Source organism: Urocampus carinirostris, chromosome 10, assembly GCF_059441175.1.
Source record: "Urocampus carinirostris isolate Australia breed hairy pipefish chromosome 10, RoL_Ucar_1.0, whole genome shotgun sequence".
Classification (NCBI taxonomy): domain Eukaryota; kingdom Metazoa; phylum Chordata; class Actinopteri; order Syngnathiformes; family Syngnathidae; genus Urocampus; species Urocampus carinirostris.
This window is the reverse complement of record NC_142358.1, coordinates 22,770,627-22,794,565: the sequence shown is the minus strand read 5'-3', so window position 1 is coordinate 22,794,565 and position 23,939 is coordinate 22,770,627.

The window sequence follows — 23,939 nt, the reverse complement described above, 5'->3', positions numbered from 1 at the left end:
ATACTGTCGGTTTTACCTTCAAGATTAAGTGCAGCCTCAACATACTTAATTTGAATGCAAAGTCATTAGAGTGTGAAATGATAATGAATTGGTCAACTATAGCTCTTTTAACATTTTGGGTTGCAAACCCTTGCTCTAACCCTAATCTGAACTACCAATTCTATATCATGGTAAGTATAACAAGCATGCTTAATAAATGGTGAAAAACAAAACATGTATATATATTTAGCAAATGCATAATTGATGCTGGAAAATGCAACTAAAAAATTAGCAAGGTTTCGTTCTAAAGACTTTGCATTTCATTTTCCTTGAATCCTTTTTGTGACTCATCGTTTTGCCAAATCACAGCCTGACCTTTCTATTGTCGGATTGCAATACAGAGTGTGCTGCCTGAACATTTTTTTTTGCATTCAGCGCAAGTACTTCAGGAAGTATGTGGTTATGTCACAAAGTTTATTTTAAGTATCTAAGACATTTAATCACACACTTTTTCCTTGGCGTTTGACGACTATAACAGGGGTGGCCAAACTACGGCGTGTAGGCCAAACGTGGCCTTCTAATCAGCTTTTTTAACCATGCGCGATGAACAAAAATGGTAAAAATATCAGTAAGGTCGCGGGGGGTGCTGGAGCCCATCCCAGTAATCATCGGGCAGTGGGCAGGGGACACCCTGAACTGGTTGCCAGCCAATCGCAGGGCACACAGGGACAGACAACTCGCTCGCTCATTCACACCTAGGGACAATTTGGACCGGCCAATCCACCTGAAGTGCATGTCTTTGGAATGTGGGAGGAAACCGGAGTGCAAGCACGGGGAGAACATGCAAACCCCGCACAGGAAGTCCTGTAGCTGGATTTAAACCCACACAGGAGGTTCCCAAGACCTTAGAACTGTGCCGCACACGCGCTAACCACTGCGCCACCGTGCTGCCCTTCTCTGTACGTCGTATTGTGTATCTCGTTTTTGAATCAGGATATCTATAAAGTTTCATTAAAAAAAAACCTTTTGCATTATGATTCTTCGATGTATATTATCAGGTATTTTGGTTTTAAAGGGGCATTTACCGTAATATAATATGTCTCTTTCCTTCTGAGGGTTTCATTGTTTTTTATGAAATGAATCAATTTATAAACAAATAACTAATACGATAAATTGTGTATGCTTGGAGATCAATAATACAGAGACAAACAAATTGAATCATTTTGAAATAATACCAGCTTCACTGTTTCCTAGAAAAATACCCTTTTATTGTGGCTTTATCATCTTTTTTCACAACATGACTAAATGCATTTCACACAAAAAATAATCTGAAAATGCATTTATCAAAATCAAACAACACACTGATAAATACTAAAGCACAACAATGACAATTCAAAAGATTACGACAGTCAGCTGTTAGTAAAAAGTGTGCAGCAGTGTAATGCATTAAAAATGGGAAATGTGTAACCAATCATGCACTTTCTTTGGTAAAAAAAAGTACTTTTCCTCTTTGCTGACCTAAGCTGCACCCTGCTCCTGATGTATTTAATGTACAACATCATGCATTTTTTTCAGAAGAAATTCCAAGGTCAGCAGTTATAAAACAAGGTCTGTGCAGCTCTAAATGTAAAAAACAATATCAGGAAGAACAGTTTTCTGGTTTTATTCACAGTTCACGGATCAAAAGAAACACTTCCTGTGGTGTGTCTTGGGCAAATACAGCCTGGCAGCACCCTTCCCTCTCCAGGCCGTTTTTCTTTGGCATGGGTTTTGCTAAAGCACATGAAACAGAGTACTGGTTTACATGGTTACCAGTAGCAGGAGAAGCCTCTTGATCTGACTTATTATCTGGCCACTGTTGTTTTTTGGTGTAAAGCATCATCCAGCACATCAGAGATGAGCTTGACCTCGCCATTGTTGCGACTGATACTGGGGAAAAAAACGTTTGATAAATGACTAATACCTATAAAAAAAAAGTTGAAAAAAAGTGCTGTACAATATGGAAAAGTACCAGAAATAATGCAAAAAGTACAAAAACAACTGAAAGGTTCTGTATGAAAAAGTAGTGATATAAAATAATTGTATCAAGAGTGTCACGTTCTGTCTCTTGCCCACTAAATGCCCTCACCTGTGCTCACTCTATCAGCCCCAGCTGCCACTCGCTCCCTAATTATTCCTCTCCCTATTTAATCACTTCATTTTCGTTCACTCTTTGTCAGTCCGTCAGCGAACCTCAGCACATGCAAGGCGAGCACTTTTTGACTCTGGCGCCCGTTTTGATTCCGACCTGTTCCTGTATCCTGCCTGATTCCATCTCCTGTTTCCTGTATCGACCCCCTGTCCCTGGCTTCCCGATCATCTCCAGTTACCTGACTTCCGTCCGATCCCCGACCACGCTTCGTTCTCCTGTCCCGGCTACCCGACTTGCCAACTGCGAGCACCAGATCGCTGTCTTTTTCCTCCCGCCCTGACTTCCCCGATCCCTTAATAAAGCAGTGTGTGAAACGTTACGCATTTGGGTCCACTTTCGGGACAAAGAGCTCTTACAAAAATTACTGACAAGTACAAAAATGTACTTAAAACTACTAAAAAGTACATAAAAACATGTAAAAAGTATAGAAGTAAGTAAAAAGGATGTAAATGGTTGGAAAAAGTCTTGTGAGAAGTATTGGTTTTGTTGGTTGGATCCCTTAGCCACTAATTTGACAAATGGCTAAAAACTATGAAAAAGTTATATATTGTTTAAAAAATGTTTTACTACAAAGTATAAAGATACACAACATGTGTCAGAAAAAACACACAACAATGTATTTCACACTGTGTTTTTAAAAAGTAAATCAAAACTCATCTGCTATTGAAGAATAATCCCTCGGTTGTAAATACAGCGTTGCTTCTTGACACATATGTTTTTTTTTTTTCTTCCTATCGCTGTGATAGTTTCGCCACAAATAGGATTTGCCGTCCTTGCCACAACCGTCAGCTAATCGATCTCGAAGCAGCGTGTGCCACCACTCCATTAGCACACTTTCACTTTCAAGTGCTATTTAGAACTGATGCACTTACAGTCTGGAGCACATCATTACTTACTGCTGACATTTAATTAGAAAGGAAGGCGAGGAAAAAAATGTATGGGGAGCAACACTATTACTGAGTGAGGCCCATTCATTCTTCAATGCCCAAATCCACCCCCTACCCCTTTTTGATTATTATTGGCATTTTTTTATTTGCTCTGTGACAATTTGTTAATGCTGGCTTCTAGCACTTGGCTGATTTTCCAAGTGTCTGTGTCTTTTAACTCAATTTGTTAGATTGTATTTTAGGGTCTGGTCGAAATAGAATCATCCTGGTGTTACAAGCAGTGTTCCCTCTAAACTGGCCGCGTGCGCAATTGCGCACTGCTCGCACATTCTCAACGCACAAGAAAATCTAGCCAGCGCACAAAAATGAGGGCTCAAAATTACTAATTAAGAAGCGACTTAAGTCAAAGTTACAGTGCATGAAGGTCAAAATACACGGGTTCCCCTGACGTTGTGTCCTAAATGCGGTACTTTGAAGTCAATGTCGAACGAAGTTGAAAAGTGAAGTCAGTAGAGTTTGTCGAGAACCGGCTTCTTTGGCTCGGCTGACTAAAAGGAACCGGCTCTTTCGGGTCCTAAATGGCTCTTCAGGTTGTTTTTTTCTTCTTTAATCCCAACATGACCAAATATTGTGTAAAGTTATGCACAAAATGATTTAAAGGAATGGGGGAATAGAACGGAAAAAAAAAATACCAAAATGAAAAAGTAGTGAAAAGCTGAGAAGAAAAGAAACAAAAGGAAGAGAAAAAAAAGAAGGAAAATTATAGAAAAAAACCAGAAAAAAAGACAAGAAAGAATCGTAGGAAAAAAGTAAATAGAGAACAAAAAGAAAAAAGTAACAGCTCGGAAAAAATAAACACAATGAGCATTTTTTGAAGGAATTAAAAAAAAGTCGAAAAAAACCCGGAAAAAAGAAGAAAAAGTTCGTGTTGCATTCAAATATTTTCCAATTATATCAAGTGAATCTTGTTGCCAACATTGTACTTCCACTAAAAACTGTGATTAAGTACAGTTCTGTATCTTACAACCGACTAAATAAGCCTCCAAAAATGTTAATATTATGTGACAAAATATGTCAGGAAATAAAAATAATTGGATACCTTGTGAAAGAATTGTAAGAACAAACGATGTTTGTAGGCCGTACAACCTTGAGTCAATTCCTTCAAAAGAGAAAAATAATTTTGCATTGCCGGAAACTCAGCAAAATGTAACTTGATGTCAAGTTTTGGACATGTTTGATAATTAATTATCTTGCCACACTTGGGATTATGGTTGCTCACTGTTGTTTCAAGCGTTGCTCACCGACTTTGTGTGAACGCTCAGACCCGTGGAAAATTAGAGGGAACATTGGTTACAAGCATTCCTTATTGCAAGCAAGCCGTATGAAAACAGAGGTAACTCTAATTACGGATGAACATTAATTTATTTCCTTATCATTTTTTTTAAATAATTATATTAGTAATTACCATGTTAAATTATTATTTTCTTTCCCATTCCAAATAACATTTTTCTCAATATTTTTTAAACTATTTTTAATATATTATCAACTGTTTGATTAATAGTTTGAGGGGAAACTATAATAATCACCGCCATCGTGATATTATTAGCATTATTGGAATTTGTAAATACAATTGAATTAGAAGATATGACAATAATAAGACTAGATAAAATCTATGTGTTGGAGGAAAGCAGATGATGTGAATTGGAGTGAATCATGAGAATAAGTCAAGGCTGTGCTTCAAAAAAGGGTGGTTACTTTCGCTCACCTGACTTAATTTAAATAAGTAAACCAGGGAAACATCTGCCTCCAAAATAAAAAACTCACAGTCCAGCAAGGTACAAAGTAACAAACTGTGATGTTATTGTGGATGGCAAATTTTTAACACATAGTAATACTCCGTATTGTAAGGAAACTGGTTTTGTTGATAAACTAAGTACCGTAAATTCCGGACTATAAGCCGCTACTTTTTTCCCAAACGTTCAAACCTGCGGCTTATTTAGTGATGCGGCCAATTTATGTAACTTTTCTAACAGCCGCCAGCGGAGCTCTAGTTCAAGGCACATGACGCAGCTTTCAAGCTAAACGCAATCGAGCAATCCGATAAAGAAGGAAACAGAGCTACTGCACGTAAATTTTACCCTGCGAGCATGTTGGTAGCGTATTTTTGAATGAGGGAGCAAGGAACGACGTCCATATGACAAAGTATCTTTCCCATACTATAGGAAGACGATCTTGATGACCTCAATTATAAGGAGGAAGATGAGGACGGTTTACCGCGATTTTTATATGTACGGTATGTTTTCATAACAGACCTGTTTACTGTACTGCGAGCGTGTTGCTAGTAGCGTTTTGCTACCCTTCACAGGCACGGTTTGGGATGAAAGTTATAATATTATTATTAAAGCTTTAAAAACTCTCTCGGTGTACCGTCTTTCTTTGTAAATATGTGTAACCATGTATAATATGTATTTGCAACTGTATATTTTTGTTATGTATTTATTTGTATTTATGTTGGACACTTATTCTTATAAGTCTTGCACTGGCCAATTAAAAAGGAGGGGCGAAACAGACGCGGGGGATGACGTGAAGTGGGGACCGGTAACGGTGAGCGTTTGTGGACACGGCAGACAATAGTGGATATATATTTTTCCCACCCTTACCTTTAGAAATATATACTTTTTTTCCTTGGATTACTTTTAACGGGACCTGGACTCTGCAGGTCTGCATCAAATTTTAAGTACCGGTATCATTTTCCGTTCATCTTGCCGGCTGTTGTTTTTGAACTTTGTAATTTATGTTCAGTTGAAATCGCGGGGCTCAAAGTAGGGTTCGGGTTGATTTTGTGATTGTGTTACATGTTTTAATGTGGACGCATGTGGCTCATATACAGTAGCGGCTTGTATAAGTACAAAAGCGGATATCCTTTTAAAATGTGGTGGTTGCGGCTTATAATCAGGTGCGCTCTATAGTCCGGAATTTACGGTAAATATGTATTTATTAAGTGAGCACAAGTGCACTAAAATATTTTACGGATTAATTTAATTTCTGTGTAATAGATTGCAAAGTTTGTATATATTAAAAATAATATCTTTGTAAGAACGCTCCTTTTTCTTTCTCAGTTTTACACTTTTTTCAAATCAATAAACCCAAGGATGTCAGGACCAGAACGGAGACAGGACCCACTTGCGTTACATTTTTCTCAGTTTTATTGGAAGAAAGGAAAGGGCTGCACCCACGATCCGGCGATCGCTGGGGGCGGGAAGCAGGTCGCTCTGAACGCGGAAGTGGGACTTCCGTGGTGAGCGATGGCGGTGTCGGGAACAGAAAAAACAGGTCAGTAGCCAGGACAGGAGAGCAAAAAACGTGGTCGGGATCAGAAACGAGTCGAAAGCCAGGAGAGGAGAGTAGACGTGGTCAGGATCAAAAACGGGTCGAAGCCGGGGAACAGACAGGAGCAAAAGCAGGTGTGAGTCAGGGTCGAAAAGAGCTTACCTAGAGTAAACTGAGGTTCGCAGACGGACTGACAACAGGTGACAGAAAGGAGTGGGCTTGAATAGGGACAGGGAGCCAATCAGAGTCCGAGGCAGTTGGCGCCAGAGGAGTGGGCACAGGTGATTCACATCAGTAATCATGACACTAAAATATTTTACGGAGTAATTTAATTTCTGTGTAATAGACTGCAAAGTTTGTATATATAAAAAAATTATATATTTGTAAGAACGCTCCTTTTTCTTTCTCAGTTTTACACCTTTTTCAAATCAATAAACCTGAGGATTAACGTCGCACCAGACTTTGTCCTTCAGGTTGAAGGCGATGCTTTGGGCAGAGAGTTGTCGTTGCGTGTGGTCCGAGGTCTCGCACGCTAGCCTTATGGGATAGTATGGTTCGGCGATAAGGGGTTGAAGCTATAGGAGGTAGGGGTTTGGGAGTTCAAGATTAGGGTTATGGGATTTTAGACTATATTTGCACATATACCAAAGGCAGCACAAAAACAAATGACAGGCATGCACTCCACAGTACAGGGATGTCTAGCGATCAAATATTACGCAGTGTCCCTTTAAATCTTTATTATACAAAGATTCAATGATCCTGTTGATTTCCTGTTTCCTACAAAATAGAAAGCATGACACTTCATCGTCCAATAAAATTATTGGAGCTCTCAATTGAGACCCTTTTTGCCCGTTAGGACACAAAAAGAGTATAATGGTAAATTGACCTCAATAACATTTCAGTTTCAACACCAACCAATGAAGGGTCCAAAGCACTTTACAATGGCTCACAATAACACACTCCTATGATAAAATGTTAAAATATAAAAACTACTCTTGCTCATGGCAACTAAGATGAATGTGGGTAATGTTTGCATAAAATCAACCATACTGATGGATGACAAGGCAGGACAAACCTTTTTTTCATTCATAGAAGGATAAATATTATGTTGGTTTGTTTTACTTAATCCTGTCACATTTCATTTAATCCCCTTAGTCCATTCAGATTTTATACACTGTCAAAAGAATCTCTGGTTCATTCATTCCTCTCATAGCTCAGTCATATTTCTTCTCTATGCGCTAAGCTGATTAGTTTCGGGATTCTTTGTGTGAAATATATGATCGGCATTGCGCTTGCATCTTAAATCCCAAAATACTAAATAGCTCTTCCATCGATGTAAGTAAATCAGAATCGTATCTATCCCTCTTCAAAATCTTGATGAATTGAGCTCATCATATAAATCTCAAATCAAAATTGGAGTTATATTGTTGCTAGCTTTATTTTAGTCTTTAGGCGTGTTTATTTATTTTTTTACTTTTTTTTACATATTTTACATAATCTGATTTAAACATTGTTTTTTTTTCTTCCTTCCTGCCATCATAACATATAAAAACACATATCTAGTTTCATAGCTCCAATAAAATAATAAAAAGAATGAACCTCAGGAGAAATAGACACAACTCACCTTAATCTTCTGACAAAACAGTTGACAGGACCAGTTTTATCATTTACATAGTTCCAGCCATCCGTTGCCTGCACCGCTCATCCTCAGTAGCGTCACGGGGTGCTGGAGACCATCCCAGCTGACTTCAGAAATGGTTGTCAGCCAGTCGCATGGCACACAGGGACAGACAACTCACTCACTCATTCACACCTAGGGACAATTTGGACCGGCCAAATTCACCTGACATGCAGGGTTTTGAAATGTGGAAGGAAACCGGAGTTCCCAGAAAACCTATCAAGGCATGGGAAGTAGGTGCAAACTCCGCGCAGGAAGGCTGGTAGCTGGATTTGAACACATGACCTCAGAACTGTGTCGCTGACACACTAACCACTCAGCTGACATGCTGCCCATTTGCGTAATTGATAACTTTAAAGTTGAGTAGACCCTCAAAATAAGAAGAGAAGACGTCATTGGATTTTAAACTTACATTAAACCCAGCCCACACCTCAGATAAGTATTTCCAATTTGTTCTAAAAGGCCTTCCCCAAGTATTTTCTTAAATACAATTTCCTGAGGTATAAAAGAAAATCTGCCCAATGGGCATGGGAATCAAATAACAGCAACATGAATTAATGACAATGATATCAAACAGTGGTAAAAAAACCTACGGGCCACGGACCAGTACCTGGCCACACAGCAAGAAATTAAATATACCTTATTTTTTGCTTATAATATAATTACCCCAAAAAAATAAAAAGTCTGGGTGCAAGTTAAACCGAGGTTGTACGGTAGTATATCAACATCACAGTGAGAGCACGGAATCCCAACCACTAGGTCATCAGGGTTTTAGATAACAAAGGACAAGGCATTGGCTGTTATCTCATCATCACACAAATTTTACTTAACAGTTGTACAATGTTTTGATAGAGCATTATGGGAAGGAGTTTAACCAAAACCCTGTTGTACAACGTGGTACCGTAAGTGTGATCAAAATAAAATTCAATGCCTTTTCATATGCAAGAGAATGAAAAAAGCAAGTAATACATAACAAATAAAAGCACAATATAGTTAAAAGGGGGAGTTATGTGAGGCAGATGATCATGAAAAGGCAAGTCTGAAGAGGTGGGTTTTGAGTCCGGATTTATAAGTGGATAGGGTGGCAGAATTTTGGAGGTCAGGCGGCATTGAGTTCCAGAGCTGACGGGGATGAGCAGCTAAAAGCTCTGCTCCCCATGGAGCTGAGACAGGCAGCGGTATCGTGAGATGGAGGGATGAGGATGATTTGAGGGCGCGAGGTGGCGTGACACTATGAAGGAGGTCAGGGAGGTCGTGAGGGGTAAGGTTATGAATGGCCATGTAGGTGTAAAGAAGGATTTTGTAGTTGATTCTATGGTTGATTGGGAGCCAGTAGAGTTGCTGAAGGACATGGGTGATGTGATGGCGAGAGGGTGGTTTGGTGATGTTGCGTGCAGCAGAGTTATGGACCAGCTGAAGATTATGAAGGGACTTTTGAGGTAAACCGTAAAGAGAGGGAATTGAAGTAATCGAGGCGTGAAGTGACAAGGCTAAGGACAAGGATGGCAGTGACGTGGGGCTGATGGACGATTGATGGAGCGCAGATAAGAGTAAGCTTACCGGGTGATGTTATTTATATGAGCGTTAAAAGAGAGTGTACTGTCGAAGATGACACACAGACTCTTGGCCATAGGGGAGGGAACAGCTGAGGAATTGTGAACAGAGAGAGAAGGAGTCAACTTGAGAGAGGCTGGATTTGGTAGTTTATTGCTGTTTAGTTTTAGGAAGTTAACGGTAAACCATGATTGTATTTCAGAAAGACAGGAGTTGAGGTCGGGCGGTGGGAGTATCAAGTAAGGTTTGCAGGAAAAGTAAAGTTGGGTGTCATCTGCAAAGCAGTGGAGGGAAACATTCATTTTCCGAAGGATACGACCTTGGGGTGTAGGTAGGTTATGAATAGGAGGTGCTACAGGACAGAGCCTTGGGGCACACCTGTGGAGACTGAAGAAGGGTCAGAGGAAAAGGACTTGATTTGAATGGATTGAGTGCGGCCAGTGAGGTATGAGAGGAGCCATTAGAGGAGGTGTGGGTTAGGCCGATTGAAGATGTAGTAATGATAATAATAATCATAGTTACTATTATCATTATTATTGCTATTTTCTTTTTTTTATTATTATTATCTTATAATGTTATAGTCGGGCTTGGCCCAGGAATATAGTCAGACAACAAACTGCTCCATGGCACAGAAAAGGTTCCTGACCACTGATGTGAAATGGTGCACAGTTTAAAGAAATAAGTGTGAGTTGAAAAGGACAATAAGTTATTTAAAATATATGCACTCCTCGCACATAATTAATGTACTCAGTCGAATTTGTAACTTATGTTAGATTTAGGTAGAAAGTAAATTAAAATACAGCTTTGTGTAATCAAGAACATACAGATAAGTTAGACAATCAGACTTGCAAATAAATGTTTATCTAACTTTTGTTCAGGGCAGATTGGAGTCATTAAATGCTTTTGTAATTCAAAGTGTACATTCGGATCACTGATGCAGGCCTTGAGGTTTACAATCCTGAAAATGATCGAAAAGTTTATGACCCGGAAGATGAACATAAAAAAGTACTTTGAAGCTCTCGTTTAAGTTCAGCTGTTCTTTATGTTTCCCAAATGTGTCCTTATGCGGCTGCAGTGGGACAATGATTCCATTTGTGTACTTTACACCCCTGAATTACTCAAATATAGTCAGGCAATGTTTTAGCTTGCTTATATTCGGCTCAGTGTTTTTTCATATGCGTTAGACAACGATGTATAAATGACCCATGATAGAACAGAGGTACGTGATATATTTAAGCATGAATTCTGGGTCAGCAGAGCAGCCCCTGGACATCAATTGATACATTCTGCATCATCTGGCTGTCTGAGATGAAAATCCTAATTTTTTTACGTCCTGGATCTTTGCAGAATTTCAAGTATTACTAATGATTATTGTTGATATTGAGTATGTTTTGTTTATTGTTGGCCACACAAAATCCCTCACAGCTTGGTTGTCCTAGAAGAGTGATTTCTTCACGGGTGGTGGCTTCTCAAGGTTTCTAATTGTCTCCTGATGCTGGGATTTTAGGAGTTTTTCCCTGCCCTCATGAAGGTTTCTGATCGGAGGGTGTTGTAACTTCTATAACTGTGAGCCTATTCAGCCCATTAGACTCTTAAACGCAAATACATTTGACTTGATTATGAGTCCCTACCAGTCCAAGCACACTGTTTTATGTATGGTGGATGGATGGATGGACAGACGTACAATTATTTGAAACATTTGTTTTATTTCTGTGTTTGAAAATCCATTATTTAAAAGCACATAAACTCCTCCAAGTGGAAGAGTGTGCCTTCTATAAATTAATGACTACTGTTAATGTCAGCTTCAGTGTCATTTTTCTAAATAGCAAATCAAAAAAGTTCACAAACTTAAAGAAAATGCTAATGAAATTCCAACTTCAGTTGTATTCACACTGCAAGGATGATAAATGAGGTCGTTTGAATAGCCGTCAGACCACAACCACCACATTTTGCTTCTACAGTTTCCATTAGTCCCGCTTGATGTTATGGTTCCTACATGTCCCAAGATGGAGCAGCCACAGTGCACTACTTGACTCCTGTTTTCTGAAAGACTACAACTGAACATCATGTTCCTATAACAATGAGTTATTTTGAATGGTTTGAGTGGGACAGTGCGTACTCGGTCTTTTTTGCTAAACACCAGCCTGGCAATACAAATCTTGCAAACAATTTAGGGGACCGATATACTACATGGTAAAAAAAGCAAATTTAAATGGAAAGTATACTTGAAACAAAAGTCCACCCAAAGAACAATATTATCTTGTATGGACACCTACTGGTCTAAAGCAATGGTTCTCAACTGGTCTGACTTCACAACCTTCAACACCCCCTTAATTACAAGTAAACAATTCCACTTTTGAAATCGATTATATGAAAGAATCGTGCAGTATTAACCAGATTTAATAGAATATATTCACATTTTTCTTCAACAAAATGACAGGCAAACCCGAAACAACATTAAGTAATAATGTTTCCTTCAATGCTTAATGAGCCGCATTTTTGAGATCCCAAACACTTCACTTGAGTAGCTTCAGCTATTTTTAACAGACCCCAAAAGCACAGACATGCAATGAAAATTTGCAAATACTGGGATATATATATTTCAAAACAACTCAAATGTACTTTTATGAGAGAAACCTCACACACTGCCATCACCCATAGTGACTCGGTCAAAAATCTAGGTGTTATATTTGATCCTAATCTGTCGTTTCAGTTACACTTGAAAAATATTACTAGAATAGCCTTGTTCCACCTCCGTAATATTGCGAAGATCCATCCGATGCTGTCCCAATCAGATGCAGAGGTTCTAATTCATGCGTTTAGTACTTCTCGGCTTGATTACTGTAATGTATTGCTTCCTGGCCTCCCGATGTCTAGCATCAAAAGTTTGCAGCTGGTTCAGAATGTGGCAGTGAGACTCTTGACTAAGACCAAAAAAATTGAGCATATAACTCCTGTCTTGGCCAACTTTCACTGGCTCCCAGTCCGCTTACGATGTAACTTCAAGGTTATCTTACTAACATACAAATGTTTGCATGGACATGTGCCCTCTTATCTCTCAGATTTGGTTTCCCAATATGTTCCAGCACGGAGCCTCCGCTTTGAAAATGCCGGTCTACTTGTGACTACGAGAGCCAGGAAAATGTCAGCAGGCTCAAGACCATTCTCCATCCGGGTCACAAACACACACTCCTATTCTATAGCTTATGATTGATGCCCGCTTCATATTTTGTATGTTACCTAGTGTTTACTATGTTTGTGTACTGTAATGCTAAATTTATTTCACGCTGGTCATACTGGAAGGGGGATTGCCACTTCTGAGGCCCCTTCTCAATGTTTCTTTTTTTCCTCATGCTGAGGTTTTATGTTGTTCCTTTCCCGCATATTGGTTTAAGATCAGGTAATTGTGTAATTGTAATCCTGTGCAGTCCTTTGAGACATTTTTGTGATTAAGGGCTATATACATGAACGTGACTTGACTTGACTTATATTGTCCGGTCTTTTTACGACTGCCTGACTGGTGGTGATACGAGGGAGAAGGACCTTTTGAGTAGAGTCAGCGAACCAGCGTCTAGACCTGAAGCATGTCAATGCCTGCATCGACCAGCCGGCAGAGATGGGAAGCTGCGTCGTTTCTGTAATGGACTTTTTGGACTATGTTAAAGACTTGAGGCGTCGTTGCTGGCATGCACTTTCCTGACAAATTCTAACATGTTACCTATTGTTCTCTTTTGTTGATCTTCACTATGTTTGTGTACAACATAAATCTATTCCACCCTGGTCATCCTGGAAGGGGGTTTACCACTTTGAGGCCCCCTCTCAAGGTTCTTTTTTCCTCACACTGAGGGTTTGAATTTTTCCTTGGCCGTATGTTGTTAAAGATTAGGCGATGGTGTCATTGCAATCATGTGCAGTCCTTGGAGACATTTTCTCGATTAAGGGCTTGACAAATAAATTTGACTTGACTTGGCACACTGAACCTGAACAGTCAATACATCACTACAGGTGGAAAACTTTATTTCTTCTTTAGTAGTTATCCAAAGAATCCAAATAAACTACACAAAAATGACTTTTCTTTTTGTTAGCGTATCAATTGGTAATAATTAAAAAAAAAAAAAAACGCCGACTTTGAAGAAAATTAAGCGGTACTTTTTACCTTCCGCATTAGCTGGAACACCATTGACTGTTAAGGAGTTTGACTGAACCTCAGAGATTTTTTTCTTGTTTTAGCATTATTTTGCAAAGCCCTGGGACCAGCCGAACATAAGTCCACGACTTCTGGGTCCTGCCGCACCAGTTGAGAAACACCGGTCCCGAGAACGCCTTTTGTATTTGTAGAGTATGAGTAAGGAAGCAATATGAACCATTCTTCATCCCTTTCCAGATATGCTATCAAAGCAACGACATATCAGCTACTCAAGGTTCAGGTAATAATCTATCATGGCTCTGCTTCAAAAAGAAGGCAAACCCTGATTGGTCATTAGCTCAGCCGTGGGCTAATTCTGTGTTATCTTGACTCTACAGCAAGTCTCAATATATTTGCCCTAAGAGATGTATTACAAAGTGATTCTAAAATACAGTAGTCCCTTGCTGTAACACAGTTTACTTTTGTGGTTTTGCTTCTTCATTTTGAATTGTGTTCTGCATTTTGATTGGCGAAAGAGGGCATATGCTTTCCTGTCGCCAACAAAGTTGGACTTCTAGTCTCCCTAGACTTGCTATGGAGCCACCTGCGGGTCATTTGCTATCCTTAGTGGCTCCCTAACGCATTTAAAAAAATGTTTAATAATTGGAAAATATATGGGACAGAATTGCAAGGTAAACGCAGTTTTCCATATCGTCCACATAATGATAACAAGGTATCATGTGAAGTGAATGTCACAATCACCCGGATCGGGAACACCTGTGTTCAGGATTTGGCGCCAATCAGCTGTCCTGGCTGTTGCTAATGAATCAGCTGACAGGACAGCTGATTGGCGCCAAATCCTGAACACAGGTGTTCCCGATCCGGGTGATTGTGACAGTGAAGTGGATCAATTCCTTAATCTATAAAGTTGTGCAATCAGACAGCGAGATTATTTTGAAAATTATGATTTGACCGTGCATAAGTTATTTGTAAAAATGAAACGTTTATAAAGTACAGTACTTTTTTGTCAAGCAAATACTTGAGCCTGTATCATGTGTTTATTCTTGATTAATACATGAAAAAAATAGTAGTAAAAAGTTTTTTACTTTGCGGGTTTTGACTATCGCGGTATATTTTTGGAATGCAACCCCTGAGAAAAACAAGGGTTATTTTAAAAACACACTATAAAGCAAGGAAGGAAGGGGAGAGGGATAGATTGGGTGACTTTTCACTTTTTTCAAAACCTATTTTTGCTTTATTTTCCTTTTCATTTTATGCTTTCTAACAAACGTTGAGTCGATGGGGATGGAGTCTGGAAACACTGCTAAATCTGACTTTACACCTGGTTTCCTGACGCTGAGTCAGCTAGGAGTCGAACGCACGCAGTAATGGCTAAAGTTCTAGGAAGATTTATACTCACTTGCGGGAAAAAACTGATCAAAGATGCTATGAGAAATGATCAGGGATCAGATACACTGAGCTCCCCCCAAAATAAATACTTTCTGTCGATTTCCACTCAAAATGTGCTTAATATATATCATTCATCCATATGATTCAGGTTAATATTGCCAGACTTATGTTAAATGACCTTTTCTTCTAAAATGTGCTTTTTTTGTGGCCAACAGAAAAAGCTCATTCTTTCAAACTAACTGTTGTTATGATTTTGTAGGCTCTGCGTGCTTCATGCAGACAGTGCTGGTTTAAAAAGTAGCGGCAGAAACTCAGATTGAATGCTTATACAGTATATCACTCCCAGTATAGGAGATATTGAATGTAATCAAACATAATTCCGTACAGTCTTTTGGGCTGATATTGGACCAATATCCAAAGAAAATATTCAATCAAGAATGCCACAGTAATAAGATCAAACAGTTTCCACTCATATCGCTGCTTTTCCATGCGAAGCAAAAGAATTGCAGACTAACGAAAATAAAATGCTACACTGAAAAAGGTACAGTATTGTTTTTTTTTTTTTTTTTTTATGAAATGAGAATAAAAAAACAAGACAAAAGCCCATTCACATTTAATGTTAAGGACTGTCACACATTTTACTAATACTACATGTAGCAAAAAGGCTAAATAGATTGGCGTCAGTAAAGGATGTCCTTGTCACGTCTCAAAAACCTTACTAGGCATTGCAAATCAAGAAACAGTGTTCTTGGATTAAAAAAAAACAAACAAAAAAACTAAAACTGCAAAAGTAAGGTGGTTAATCAACAGATGACTTTTTCTGCTGCACTTCGTTTTATATTACATATACCGGAGCCATATCCCCCTAGTGTGAGGTGGCTAGAGTCACATTCCTGACTCTCTCTAGGAGATTGATACAGAGGAGGGGATTCCCAGCCCACTCGCTCAACCCAACTGATGTGTTGGGAGTCATTAGGTGACCAAACCCCCCAATTCAAACCCCTAATGCCAAGCGCCAAGCAGGGAGGCAATGAGTACCAATGTTGTAAGTCTTAGGTATGACTCGGCTTGAACCAGCGACCTCCCAGTCTCGAAACGGGCGCCCTATCCCCAAGGCCACCGAGCTGGCACTTCGTTTTAGAATTGATTAAACTGATTACATGGAGCAATTTAATCTCAGGAATCAATCTCTTCTCAAAAGGTAATCAGGAAAAGTAGACATGAAATACAAAATTTTCATTTTACGTGTATTGTTTCAATCGGAAAATCTATTGTAAACACATCGTAACCAAATAATATTGCTTAAGCCCTCAACTAATTTGCAGATTCGCATTAATATATTGTTTTCATTATTTTAACTTTCACATTTCTATAGTCTTCGTTGATTTTGTCATGGTTAATTTTTCCCATAAATCAATGTTTCCAATTTAATGTCTAACTAAATCTATCCACAAGGACCATTTGGTGGCCAAATGTCTCACCCATTATTGTCGAATAAACAGGCTTACTCAAAAATCACTTTGAATGCCCACCTCATCTTTTATGCATGAATTACTCCATTCATTCACTTCACTCTGTTTATTGTCAAAGTGATAAGGGAAATAGATCAAGCTTCTTTGACAAAAGTTGGGCTGTCTGAAAAATGCGACTGAATTGGAACATATCTCAAGCATCTCCCATGAGTGATATTGATGTTTTTTGACTCTTGATTAAATACTTATAAACAGGGGGACACTATTAGTCTATACCTTCACACAGCTACTGACAGCAATCATTTTCATTGGCCGAAATGTTGAAAATGTCAGAAAAAGCTGACAAAAAACTTTAACCTTTTATGAGCTTTTAGGTAACAAATATCATGTTAGCGACTCAGTGGTGACCTGGAACATAAATCAGCTGTAAAATATGCCAAAAACAATTATACATTGTCAATTTTTTTTTTTTATAAAACTGTGATAAGGCGTCAGGGTTTCTTATCACTGAATATACAGTTTTTGAAATTTTTCGTTTGGGTCTCTGGGCCTTTTTCAGCCAGTTTACCCCTCAATTTGGATTTCAAAAACTGTTAAATTGAACCGCTGCTCTATTTGTTCTTTACTGTTTCTACTACGTTTTCCTCCTTAAGAAATTCTCGTCCAAAGTCAAAGCTGGTGAAAAGAATTGTCACAAGGGACATTGTGGCCATAGTAGTCATATCAAGGACCACACATTTCCTTTGTGTTTTCTGTTTTGCAGTTTTACCTGTGTAAATCTGCAAATTTCAGATAAGGGTAGTTTTGGCATCACAGGTTGCCCAGAGTTTGTGCCCATACTCCCCAGGCCTACGTTCATCTGAAAGGTCTGAAGTTACATAGTTTCCTGGAAAATACACTGCAAATTACCAGCTCTATACTGAATTGACCATACATGTCTCGACAGGGCTTTGTTTACTTTTGAGCAGATATACTTGAAAAAATGGAAAAATCCCCAAAGCTCATATGAGTAGGAGAAGCGCTGGCTGTCACTGTGTTGACTGACAGACCACTTATGAATTTAATATTTGCAGTAGTTAGTGTTTTTTAATTTGTTTTCATTCCGAGGCCACCACGGCCTGTCCTGACCAAGTCTCAGCTCAACGGGCAGCCGAAGAGACTTGCCATGTCAGCAGCCAAGCTTGATCAAACTAGTGGCCAAAGCAGTGGGACAAAGCCAGCAACCTCAGAGAAGACTCAAGCCACCAGCAGTCAACACTTCAACACTCTGCATCCCGTTGTCCTTGTCCCAACCGCCTCTAAAGCCTACCATGATCCCTCATCGCTTTACAGCCGAGGACCTAAAAACTCGGCCGTCACGTTCATCAAAACCGAACTTCTCAGAACATCTCGTGGTTGCTAAGTATTGCTATTGGTGTGACATAAAAGGGTGAACTCTATCAAAATACAATAACGTAATAATCAAGCCAATGTTGTTGTCTATCAAATGGTTTAAGTTCTCAACTTCTAGTTGTCTTCATTTTTTTCTATTATTATTGCATTGAGTTCTATTCAAATGTCTTCAGTAAATGATTAGTACTAAAAGTCCATAAATCATAAAAGAGTGTGTGTGTCTTGATTAAAGTGTATTGATCTATCAAAACGGTAAAAATAATTCACCTAAAGTGTGTGTAGCCACCCTTCAAAATAACTAAACAAGGTTTTTGCCATGGCGCCCAATTGGCCCTGCCCGTTTGACGCCAGCTGCGGCTCTTTGAGAGATTGGCTTTCTGTCTATTTAAGCTCAGTGCTCTCACTCTTCATTTGTCAGTCCGTCAATGAACCTCTGCCCCGCAAGACGTGGGTTTTTACTCGGTCCTGTTTCCTGTTGGTATTTCCTATCTGGTATGATTCCAGTTTATTTTGTCTTGTTTAATATCGGTTTCCAATTTTGTTCCCGTCCTGTTTGCTCTGTTTATTTTCGATATCCTGTTTTGATAATTATCCTGTCCGTCCCGTCATGTTCGGTATCGACCCCATCTGTCCGATATCTGCTCGGGTAATAGGTATCGATCCTGTTGGCCTCTGGCTTCCTATCATTCCACGCCAGACTGCTGCCTAATGTGCATGACTCCCCATTTCCCGTAAAATAAAAGGCTTTTGTGAGAAACGTCACACATTTGGGTCCTGACCCATTTCCGGTTCCTGACAGTTTTTCATCTGTTTTCCTGATATGGTGATCTAAAAATGTATGTGGTGCTCAAAAAGGCAAGACTAGTTTGAAAAGAATAAACTTGGCTCTTTAATTTACTTGGTCTGTAAATTGTTTCTGAGAATAATTTATTTACCACCCATATTCGCGACAGTTGTGTGGTGTTGAAACCGAAATTTAATTGATGTCCACTTACCATTTTACCCTTCTTATGTCTCCATGAGCAAAAAAGATAACAGTTGAGTGTTTCAATCATTTCATGGGTCAGTGAAGGGTTATGGTCTGTATTTTGTAAGTTACAGGAAATCAACAGGACAGTTGAATCCTTGTGCAAAAAATGGTTAGACACATTGTAATATTTGACCACTAAATGCAGTTGTATTGTGTAAAACAAGTGTTACAAAGCAAAAGGAAGAGTACAAACTACAGAGATTAAAGGTTGCCAAACTCCACTATTTTTCTTCTCATTTGTTTGCCCAGCCTTCCACAAGCTTTTTGTTGTTTTAGGGTACCTGTAGCAGCAAGATGGCAGACAATCATGTCAGCTCCTTCTGAGCCTTATACACCTTTTTTGAAAATCAAAACAAATTTCTTGACCTACAAGTATTTTAAAAAGATGCACGCTTATATGTTAATTTATGTATTTTTGCTTATTATTCAAATCAAAACTTTCTTTAAACACATTTTTTTTTCTCTAGGAGTCGCTAAGTGAAATACAAATTGAAAGCATCTATCTTGATATTAGGAGGATTTATTTCATCCGCTTGGTGTTAACTTTTCGCACTTTTGCACACTCTTGCGTATGTACCGACAGTACATCGCTGTAAACAAAAAGAAAAATATGCATTCACTCTCACACATGCCAGAATAGATGCTATTTACATCCCAAGCAGGCTTTGTGTGATGTGTTGCATCTGTGAATTACCATATAAATAAGTGCCAGCTTATCACACTTTATTTAAGAAAGCAGAGCAGAGTGATAGACTAAAAATATAAAAGAGAGAGCACAAATGTAAAAGACTTAAAAAAAAGATTATATTTTGGGTTATCCCTTGCACTCTACTTATAAATCTTCAATGCATAGAAAATGTCCTGACACACATGCACAATATGATACATGATGAGTCAGTTACATTAAGTGTGAGTGATATTAAAAGGTCCAATGTGTAATATTTGATCACTATATGGCAATGCGTTTTTTGGTATGAGCGAGGGGACAGTGATACACGGCAGGTCATGGTGCCCATCTAAGAAGGGATTTCACAGTGAAAAAAAACAAAAAACTTTCGACCTTTAATTTTTTTTATAACATTGGTATGATAGTTACATATTTTTGCCCAGTATTCAAATCAATGTTTCTTTTTTTTTTGTTTTCTACCGGATAAAGTTTTTATACCACTCGGAGGCAAATATTACACACTGTCCCTTTAAGTAATTTGTAATCATCAACGGGGTTTAAAACAGATCAATCTGATCCTTAATTATTCTTAATTTTGTATCATCATAATAACTAGAAATCCATATGTTTCCAATTATGTGGGGTTTGCAAAAATTCCTTTACAATAAGGCAAATTTATTTTTCAGTTGCTTGTCTTTCAGTTGTCTGGCTTGCTCAAACATGGCAAATTAATTAATAGCAGGAAGTGGCGTATTACTAAAAAGTCTTTCAGAACAAGCTATTCTTACCTTTGCTTTATTGGATGTAAAAGTGGGAAAATTTGCACCACACTGAGTTTCTACACTTTCTTTTTGCCCGGATATTTTCCACTTTCAAGTGTTGATTGGAGAACACTGTCAGTACGTTTACATCTAATTAAATTCAGACTTGCAGATATCTGGATTTTGTAAGGCTATGTAAGCATGCAGAAAAATCCAAATATGCTCCTATCTGTACTGCTTAATGTTGGACTAGAAGGGATTGGTTAATCCATCCATAAGCAGAATTCTCAATTTCCTCCTCAGCAAAGTTTTCACATTTGGTGATGTTGCATTGAACCTTAGTCTTGTCGTATAGAAACCATTATGCATACTAACTCGGGTGAATGCTTCTGCCATGGTATGTAGGAGCAAATCCGTGAATAAAGGAGATCAGCAATAAAGCATGCTTATTAGGAACGGAGGAAACAACTACGGTACAAAGGAATCAGATAATTAATTTTATGTAAAATTTAAAGCTAATCGCTGAAACAATTTTTTTTTTTTTTGTAAATTTGAGACGTCAGATATGCTTCTCTCCTTCCGGTTGGGTTATCCCCAAATGCCGTGTATTAGTTAACTCTTGTCATTGGTCAATGAAACAAAGCATCTGGATAGGTCTAAAAATGTAATTTCTGAGAACAAGTCAAGGCCAAACAGGAAGTAAAACTACTTCTGGAATTGGATGTCTTCTTTTTGGTTTGCACTTGGTTCTTAAACTCAACCTGTGTTCTCCTTTTACTACTGGACACCTGCAAATGGTATTGCATATAATTCCTGGGCTATTGGTTATTTTGATTATTATACTTTGCTGTTGGTCTTTATTTTGACAATTTAGCACTTTTCACGTAATTGTGACTATTTGCCATTGATGTTGCTGTTTTTTGATTTTCACATCCTTTAGGGTGGATCGTCTTTTTGTAACCTAGAAGAAATAATAAAAGGAAAGATAGATAGATAGATAGATAGATAGATAGATAGATAGATAGATAGATAGATAGATAGATAGATAGATAGATAGATAGATAGATAGATAGATAGATAGATAGATAGATAGATAGATAGATAGATAGATAGATAGATAGATAGATAGATAGATACTTTATTCATCCCCGCAGGGAAATTCATATTTCCAGCAGCATCCCTGTGCTGAGAACAATAGTCAAGTCAAGTCAAGTCAAGTCATTTTTATTTGTATAGCCCTTAATCACAATAAGTCTCTAAGGGCTTCACAGATTAGTATACTATGTTACACAGACTATTTTTCAGTCGACAAGAAGAGTAGGTTATTATTCATAAGCAATGGAGTAGAAGTGAGTTTTAAGTTTAGATTTAAACATTTCCACTGAGGTTGCAGATCGGATCTCAGGGGGAAGAGCATTCCACAGCACCGGTGGAATACAATAATAAAGCAAAAAGACTTAAAAGAATACAATATACAAATACCCAATGTGACGTGCTAATACCCAGTGTAGCGTGTTATATAGAGTATCTAGATAGTGCTACACAGAATAGACATTGCAATAAAATATAGTAATATGCAATATAGGGGGTGTGGTTTAATGTGGGCCTTTACTCCACCGGGTGGAGTTAAAGAGCCTCATGGCATAAGGAAGAAAATATATCTTCAGCCTGTCCATGTCACAAGACTATGACAGCAGTCTGTCGCTGAAGCTGCTCTTCTGTCTGGATACAATGCTGGGATCAAGCGTGGTCTTTTAGAACTGATTGGAATTTGTCTATATTCAGGGGTTTTGTAGAGTCCTCTCCTGTTCTCCTTGCTAGTTAAAAATTGAGTGATGACTTCTCTCCTTATGTTGAGTGCCTACGAAACTATAGACTTCGAAATGTAAACTAAGTATTGATCAAATAAATAGTATGTAGTTAAAATATTAATGGCAAAGGAAGATAACTCACATTTTTTCAGCTTAAGTAACAATAGGTGCCAATGTGTCATTTTGGGATTGAATGCACCCAACTCTAACCCGATCAAAGGGCCTTCCCTATTAAATCCAATGCAAAAAGGGTGCGGCCGACATGGCTCTATAAAAAAAGCCTGCCTGCTTGAGGATAAACATATTCAGTATTGGGTTATAAGATTGCAATTACAAAATAATCTTGACATGCTGTTCTTCAAGCCATTATAGGCAGCGTTTGGAAAGTGTGATTTCTTATAATACTTAACTGTTGTGGCGTTTTTATCTTGCGTTTGGAATCAAATCTATATATTAGTTACTTAAGATTACCTAAAATACAATGCCAAAGGTCCACTATATAAAATGAGGATTTCTCCCATAATTTAAAGAAGCCACATTATCGGCTCGCTACAACGGGTCAGGTGTATCGACATTTCGTTCTGTGTACATTATTACAAAGAATGACAATACAAAGGAAATTATTATTATTATTATTATTATTATTATCATGTATTATTTCGTGGTTAATCGATTTTACGAAAAATGCCAAAAAAACAAAACAAAAAAAGGAACTCATTTTGACTTGACATTGGTTGATAATCACACAACTATATACATCCAAATTAAGGTCAAGACCAAAAATTTTAGCAAGCTAGAAATTGGAATGAAATAGGTTTTGTTGAGTCTTTAAAAAGTGGTGGGCCTATTGTGAAAAAAAGCTAATGAAAGAAATGAGCAGAGATTTTCAATGGTGTGTTTGAAATGTTAGACCCCAGCACCAAATCTGCAGTAATGTGTTTTTTTTATCTATAGCGAGCAAGAGACAAACGTACTGATAATTCGAGTCAGCTGGAGCTCTTGTCTGAGAGAAATGGCATGTTGGACTAGAGATTTGCCTTTGAGACGGTTTTCGGAATGATTGGTATGAGCGTCTTTAAGACCTTTTTGGGCTCATGTGTCATGTGCGTTGGCACTTGCGGTCCCAGGAAAGAGAGTACTTCTGTCCATCAGGGGGTGTATGGAGTCAGGCATAGGTCTGTCTTTCAGGGGGTGTAGGTACTCTAATCATTCGAAAGAAAGGGTATCCTGGGGGAGGAATTGTGTCTTACAAAACTTTGTCTTCTTGACACCGTGTTTGAAGCTGGAAACAGGGGGCTGGGGCTTGATGTATTCGTAGTAAGGGATCCACCCTTACACAGTATTAACTGTTTCTAGACAACCTCCTGAAGAAGTCTAGATGCTCAAACCTGGGAAATTTGGTATAGCTCGTAAACATAACAAGTTGTCCTTCTAATGATAAACATAGTGAAGACATGTGATGTTTTTATTGAATAAAAATAATCATCTACATCTTTCTCACCTTCTTCTTTTTTTACTTCCTCACACACTTACTTATGAACTCTTGCTGATAGTCCTTCAAACTAGCAAAAGGAGTATGGAAACTCATCTCCTTCCCGTCAACTGTCAAATTAACCAGTTATCAATCCGGCCTAATCCAAATCTATAGTGT